The sequence below is a fragment of the Dasypus novemcinctus genome, chromosome 4, assembly GCF_030445035.2.
Source record: "Dasypus novemcinctus isolate mDasNov1 chromosome 4, mDasNov1.1.hap2, whole genome shotgun sequence".
Lineage (NCBI taxonomy): Eukaryota > Metazoa > Chordata > Mammalia > Cingulata > Dasypodidae > Dasypus > Dasypus novemcinctus.
Window position 1 is genome coordinate 99,068,178 of NC_080676.1, and position 7,141 is coordinate 99,075,318.

The 7,141-nt window shown below is 33.5% G+C and overlaps 1 pseudogene; it reads left to right on the forward strand.

The window, feature by feature from the left end:
- The first annotated feature begins 2,478 nt into the window (after nt 1-2,478).
- LOC139438842 (programmed cell death protein 6 pseudogene) lies at nt 2,479-4,895 on the forward strand (annotated as a pseudogene).
- The last annotated feature ends 2,246 nt before the right edge of the window (nt 4,896-7,141 follow it).

The window sequence follows — 7,141 nt, forward strand, 5'->3', positions numbered from 1 at the left end:
CAATAGAAATGTTATAGATTTTTTGTTAGAATTTTAGCAATTATATAATTATATTAGTCAGCAGAGAAGAAATGAGGGGAAAAAGATCTGATCTGAAATGAAGTTCTTGTATACATTTCTTATTATTATAAGACCGGAAAAGGAACCAGAACAAAAAATAAAATAAAATAAAGAACAATTAAGTTAAAAATTTAAAGAAAAACAAATCAAATCAAATTTAATAGATTGTAGGAAGTAAATAATATATTTTATTTAAAATGAATAAAGGATTTTGCTATTAGGTTAAAATTCAATTAATCATATGGAACTTAAATACCTATTTGAAGGGAACTAAAGCTCTGAGAATGGACATATGCTTCACAGGTATTTAAGAGCAATACAAAGAAAACTGAGCAGTTAACCAAAGCAAACATACAATAAAAAGATTACAGAAGTGAACTTTAGGTGATTAACATTTAAATAATATGGTGAAAGATGATATTGTGTAAGTTCCAAAAAAGAAATTTCTAAAATTATTAATATTTAACCCAGATCATATAACATATAACACTTTGTGCAAATAGAATGCACATGTGTCTGTTTGACTATTTTTTTCCTGGGAGTTTAACTTTTGAGAAAGGTATTCAACTCCCTTGGAATTCTTTTCACAATAACTAATTATGTAGTGAGGTGTCAACCTACTGCACACCTATAATGGAAATAAGTTTAAAACAATGTTCCTCTGTAAAGATTGTCAACAGTCATTTTACCTAAGATTTTTTATCACAAAATAATTTGTCACATAAAAGAACTATACTTAGAAAATTTTGTAGGAAAGTAAGGAGGAACTAAGAATTACCTTTTGTGAGACATATTTCAAAAATATATTCATTTATTCAGTACATATTAAGCCTGGGCCTTGTGTTGGGAACTATGGCAGCCCTGAATGTCAGAATCAAGACATAAACACAACATGTAACATTTTATTATGCATCAAATATGTTTTAGCCATTATGCTATGAACTACATAAATTTATCTCATTAATTTCTTTAAACTTCCACAATAGTACTATGTAGTTAGTATAATTATCTCACATTATGGATGAAAAAATTAAGACTTAAAGTAATTACTTCCAAGATAGGCAACAACAAGAGCCTAAGATAGAAAATGTGACATCTAAACACATGGTTGTAGTTCCAAGGCAGAAAAGGTTAGGTATTTGAAATCCTAGGCAAATTTATTGGTAGTACAACTATGAGTTTAAAGTATAAATAAAAATTAACATTAAATACTACAAAAAGTAAAGCCTTTTGATAATATCAGTAGAAACTGTCCACTAGGAAATGGTCATTTTGAATGTTTCAAGATTTTTTTCAACCCGCTAGAGAAACCACTACTTTTAACTAGTTAGTTCTTTCCAGTGATCTTGGGAAAGCTAATCTAGTTTCTACAAAACAATTCATGCCAGGTAATTACATATTGATGATAGCTATGGACTTTGGAGTTACTCAACTTTCTGGAGAGACCACATCCACCTGCCTCTGTTGGGATAACCTAACAGGAAGAAACTAGAGGCAAAAAAAAAGTCTCACAGAGGAAAGAAAAAAAAAGGGGGGGCTTAAACTGAGCTGCTGTAAGAGGTAAGAGAGTCCCAAAATTAAAAATCTTAAGGAAAATGGGACACTAAATGAAAGTATTTAAACAAATCATAGAAGCTAGGGAGGAAATTCTGCACAAAAACAAACAGAACAGACAAAGATTCCCAGAAAAGGAACAAAAGAAAGGAAGTTTTCTCCTGGAGGTGAAACAGATAAATGAAAGTACAGTCTTAAAAACTGTACCATACATCCAAGACAACTATCAGATGAAGAAGAACTGAGAAAATCTGATCAGTTAAAAACCATGCTACTCTAAAGGTCTAGAATAAATTGGATCAAGCATCAACAAAGTGCCTAACACAAAGCTAATCAACAATTAAACCCTACACAAGAGGGAGAAACTATGTTCAAAATTAACTCATCAAGATAATCAGATACCTAGACATCAAAAAATTGAAATTCATATTAAAAAACAGGAAGATGTGGCTTAGTCAAGGGAACAAATTAAAACTTCAGAGAAGACACAAATTTGTAACAACTAATCAAAGAATTTCAAACAAATTTCCTGAACGAATTCTGAGAGATGAAGGAAAATATGCAGAAATAGATAAAGGATATTAAAAAGACAATGTGTAAGCATAGAGAAGAATTTGAAAATATAAAGAGAAACATAACAAAAATTATGGGAACGAAAGGCACAAGGTAGAAATTAAAAATACAGTAGTGGCATACAACAGCAGAATTAAACAGGCAAAAGAAAGAAATGAAACAGTCAGAAGAACAAATAGAGGGAAGCAGATGTGGCTCAACCATTTGGGCAACCCCCTACTACATAGGAGTTCCTGGGTTCGGTTCCTGGTGCCTCCTAAAGAAGACAAACAGAGGCTTGCACCTGCTGCAATGAGAGCTAAATGCCATGCCATGTTGCAACAAGAGCTAGACACTACACCCTGCTGCAAAGGGCCAAATGCCACATCCTGTAGTAATAAGCAGCTGCCTAAACAACCAGAAACCACAAGCCAGCAGACACTGCATCCTGTGGGAAGTGGATATGGCTCAGGCTATTGGCATTCGCCTCCCTTGTGTGACTTCCTGGAGAAGGTGAGCAAACAATGAGCAGACAGACAGGAGAACCATCTGGGGGAGGGGGAATAAATTGAAAAAAAAAAAGAATAGAAAACAAAATTGAGGTATATCTAAGAGATTTGAGTGCCAGAATGAAGTGCACAAAAATATGTGTTCCCAGAAGAAGAAGAAAATGGAAAAGGGGCAGAAATAATATCTGAGGAAATAATAATTGAAAATTTTCCAACTCCTATGAAATACATAAATATACAAAGTGACAAGAAGCACTATGTACTCCAAATTATATAAATCTTAATAGTCCTACCCCGAGACAGAGACTAATCAGACTGTCAAATGCCATAGATAAGGAAAGAATTCTAAAAGCAGCAAAAGAAATGCAATTCATCACATAAAAGAGATCCTCAATGAGACTAGGTGCCAATTTCTCATCAGAAACCATGGAGACAAGAAGGCAGTGGTATGATATGTGCAAGGTACTGGATGAGAAAAACTGACATCCAAAAAGTCTCCATCCAGAAAAACTGTCCTTCAAAAATGAAGGAGAGCTTAAAATATTCACAAATGAACAGAAGCTGAGAGAATGTGTCAACAAGAGATCTGACCTACAAGAATTACTGAAGGGATTTCCAAAGGTTGAAAGGAAAAGGCAGGGGTGCCTAGTTTGAAATAGTGTAAAGAAATGAAGATTATCAGTTAGGGTATTTAAAAGGGAAAATGCAACACCCCAAATTTCTGTATCTTCAATATACGACTCTGCTCTTTAATTCCTATAAGTGACAGAATATTTCCTCATAATGGACATGCAAAATATAAAGTGATAAAATGGGACAAAACTACATAAAGAAGTGAAACAGAAAGGTATGGGAGAAGAGAACCTGTATGCTAGGTTGGTATCTTTTTAAATTAGTGTGTTTTAGATGTAAGTTGTGTAATATAAAACCCAGGTTAACAACAAACATGGACCAAAGTAGACTTATTGTTATTGTAGTTATTATCTTATGTTAAGGGAAGAAATTGTAGCATTGATAAAAAGATAGTGGTTGCTAGGTTGCAAGGGGTTCAGAGGGAAAGGGAAGGTTGAGTAGGTGGAAGACAGGACAATGAAATTGTTCTGTATGATACTGCAATGATGGATACATGACATTATACATTCATTAAAACTTACAAAAATTATAGCCCAAAGTGTAAACCATATGTAAACTATAGACTTGGGTCAGTAGCAATTTTCAATATTGGTATAGCAAGAGTAACAAATGTACCACACAAATGTAAAATGTTAAAAATAGGGGAAACTATGTGTGTGTGAGGGGGAGGTTATGTGGGAATGCCCTATACTTTCACTGTAATTTTTATGAAAATTTGAAACTTCTTTAAAAATAAAGTTTATGGTTATTAAAACTAAGAAAACTAGAGGCAATGAAAAATATGCAGAAACAGAAATGAGGAAGGGATCAGGCTGATGCATCATAAAAGATCAACTCTAGAAAAGGAGGCTACGAAAAAGGAAAAGAGACACTATTAAAAAGATATGACAGAAGACATTAACTGAGCCACTTGTATGTCTCCATCTTCACTGGTGCCTCAGGTGTGTCTTATCCCATGACCACCTAACCCCTACTTCCCCAGTGCTGGGGATAGCCCTGGCTCTGCTGTGGCACAGTGCTGCTGGACCATAGCTTCCTGTGGAATGTCTTCCAGAGGGTTGAAAAAGACCGGAGCAGTGTGATATAGGACACCAAACTTCAGCAAGCACTGTGCAATGGTGCATGGTCTCCATTTAATCCTGTCACCGTTAGGTGAAGCACATGTATGTTTTGACCAAGCGAACAAGGCTGCTGTTAGTTCACTGGCATCTGGACGTACTTCACAGACTAGCAAAATTTATTCCACATTCATGACTGGGACAAATTCTAGAATGATTAACAAAAATAAGCTCAAATAAGTACTCTCAATTTTTGGATACAGCTCTCTGACCAGTTTTATGATTTCCTTATTTGAATGTTTTACATACAAGGCAGAGGGAAGATTGCCTTTGGTGACTTCATGCAAGGGTGCATAGCCTTACAGAGGATGACAAATTCAGATGCCACGATACTGACCAGGAGGACTGGATTCAGGTGTCTTATGAGCAATCTTTTTCCATGGTCTTCAGCATCATAGAGCACTGGCCTGTGCAAACAACAGTGGGGCTCATGAAAAAAAGACTGCAAATACCAAACCTCTTATCATAATACTTAATGAAAAAGAAGATGCATTGCTGCTCAATACTGTTCTTCCTTTAAATTTTATATAATTAATACTTAGGGACTGATATATAAATGAATATGAACAGATAAGCTGTATATAAATGGATAAACTGATTAAAGTTTTTCAAACTGAAAATAGCTGTATCATTATTCAGATACAAATATTTGATTTGGTGACTAATTATGCCACTAGGTAAATGTAGTAATGTTTCAGATATTCTGTAGGAACAAAATGAGTTATGTGTTTTTCTGATATCTCTAGTTCTTTAGAGGAAATATATTTATTAGGCAATAGGAATTTTAAATGATATGGAACTTGAACATTAGGCTTCTCATGTGCTTTTCTTTTCTAAATAAGGTTATTGTACTCATTTGAATATGTAATGTAAGCAATAAAGTAAATGTAAAAGACAAAAAAAGATATTATGTATAAAAGCCAAAGGAAAAAATGTCTGAAGTAAGACTGTCATTACAGTAATAAAGCTGAATGCTAATGATTAAACTTCCCAATCAAAAGACAGAATGGCAGGATGGATTAAAAGGCATGGCTTAACTATACGTTGTTTACGAGAGATTCATCCTAGACAAAAAGATACAAATAGATTGAAAGTGAAAGTAATAAAAAATAAGTTAGGGTAACTATACTAACACCAGACAAAATACTTTAAGTCAAACACTATTATAAGAGGTAAAGAAGCATACTACATATTAATAAAAGGAGCAACCCACCAAGAAGAAATAGCAATCATAAATATTCTTGCCCCTAACAACAGGGCCCCAAAATACATGAGGCAAACACTGGCAAAACTGAAGGGAGAAATGGACACCTTTATAATAATAGTTGGAGACTTGGAGACTTCAATAAAACACTCTCAACAATAGATAGGACATCTAGACAGAACATAAATATGGAAATGAAGAATTTGAATAATATGATATATTAACTAGACCTAACAGACATATGCAGAATATTGCATGCCTAAACAGCAGGATATTATAGATTCTTCTCAAGTGCACCTGGATCATTCTTTAAGATAGATGACATGTTAGGTCACAAAACAAGTCTCAATAAGTTTCAAAAGATTGAAATTATAAAAACTATATTCTCTGACTATAATGAAAAGAAGCTGGAAACCAATAACAGGCAGAAAATGGAAAAGCTGCAAATTTTTGGAAGTTAAATTAACACACTCTTAAACAATCAGTGGATTAAAGAAGAAATTGAAAGAGCAATTAGTAAATATCTTGAAATGAATGAAAAGAATAACAAAACATATCAGAGCTTATGGGATGTAGTGAAGGAACTGATGAGAGAGACATTTATAGCAGTAAATGCTTACATTAATACAGAAGAAAGTGCTAGAAAATATTTTAAATGCCACCTGGAGGAACTAAAAATTGAAGAGCAAACTAATCCTAAGGCATGCAAAATGAAAGAAATAAAAATAGTTTAGAAAAGAAGAAAATGATATTGAAAATTTAAAAATAGAGAAAATTAGCAAAATGAAAAGACGAGTCTTTGAAAAGATCAATAAAATTGACAAACCCTTAGCTAGAAAGACAAAGAAAAAAAAGAGAGAAGGCAAAAATAAATAAAAACAGAAATGAAAGGGGGACCTTTACTACCAACCACACAGAAATAAAAAGAATCATAAGATACTCTAAACAACAGTATGCCAACAAATAAGACAACCTATATTATGCAATGGACAAATTCCTAGAAGCACACAAACAGTTTTCAGTGACTAGAAGAAATAGAGGAATTCAATAGCACAATTACAAGTAAAGATATTGAATTAGTCATCAAAAGATAAAGGTAAAGAAAAGCTCAGAAACAAATGGCTTCACAGGTGAATTCTAGCAATCATTCCAACGCGAATTAAAAGAAAAAAAAATTACATGATCTCCACTGATGCAGAAAATGCATTTGACAAAATCCAGGATTCTTTCTTGATAAACACACTTAGATGAACAGGAATAAAAGAAAACTTCCTCAACATGATAGAGGACATGTATGAAATCCCACAACTAACAACATACTCAAAGATGAAAGCCTGAAAACTTTCCCTCTAAGATCCAGAAGATGAGAATGCCTACTATCAGCACTGTTATTCAACATTGTACTGGAAATTCTAGCCAGAGCAGTTAGGCATGAAAAAGAAATATAAGGCATCCAAACCGGAAAGAAAGAAGTAAACTTTCACTATTTGCAGATGACCTAAACCCATATA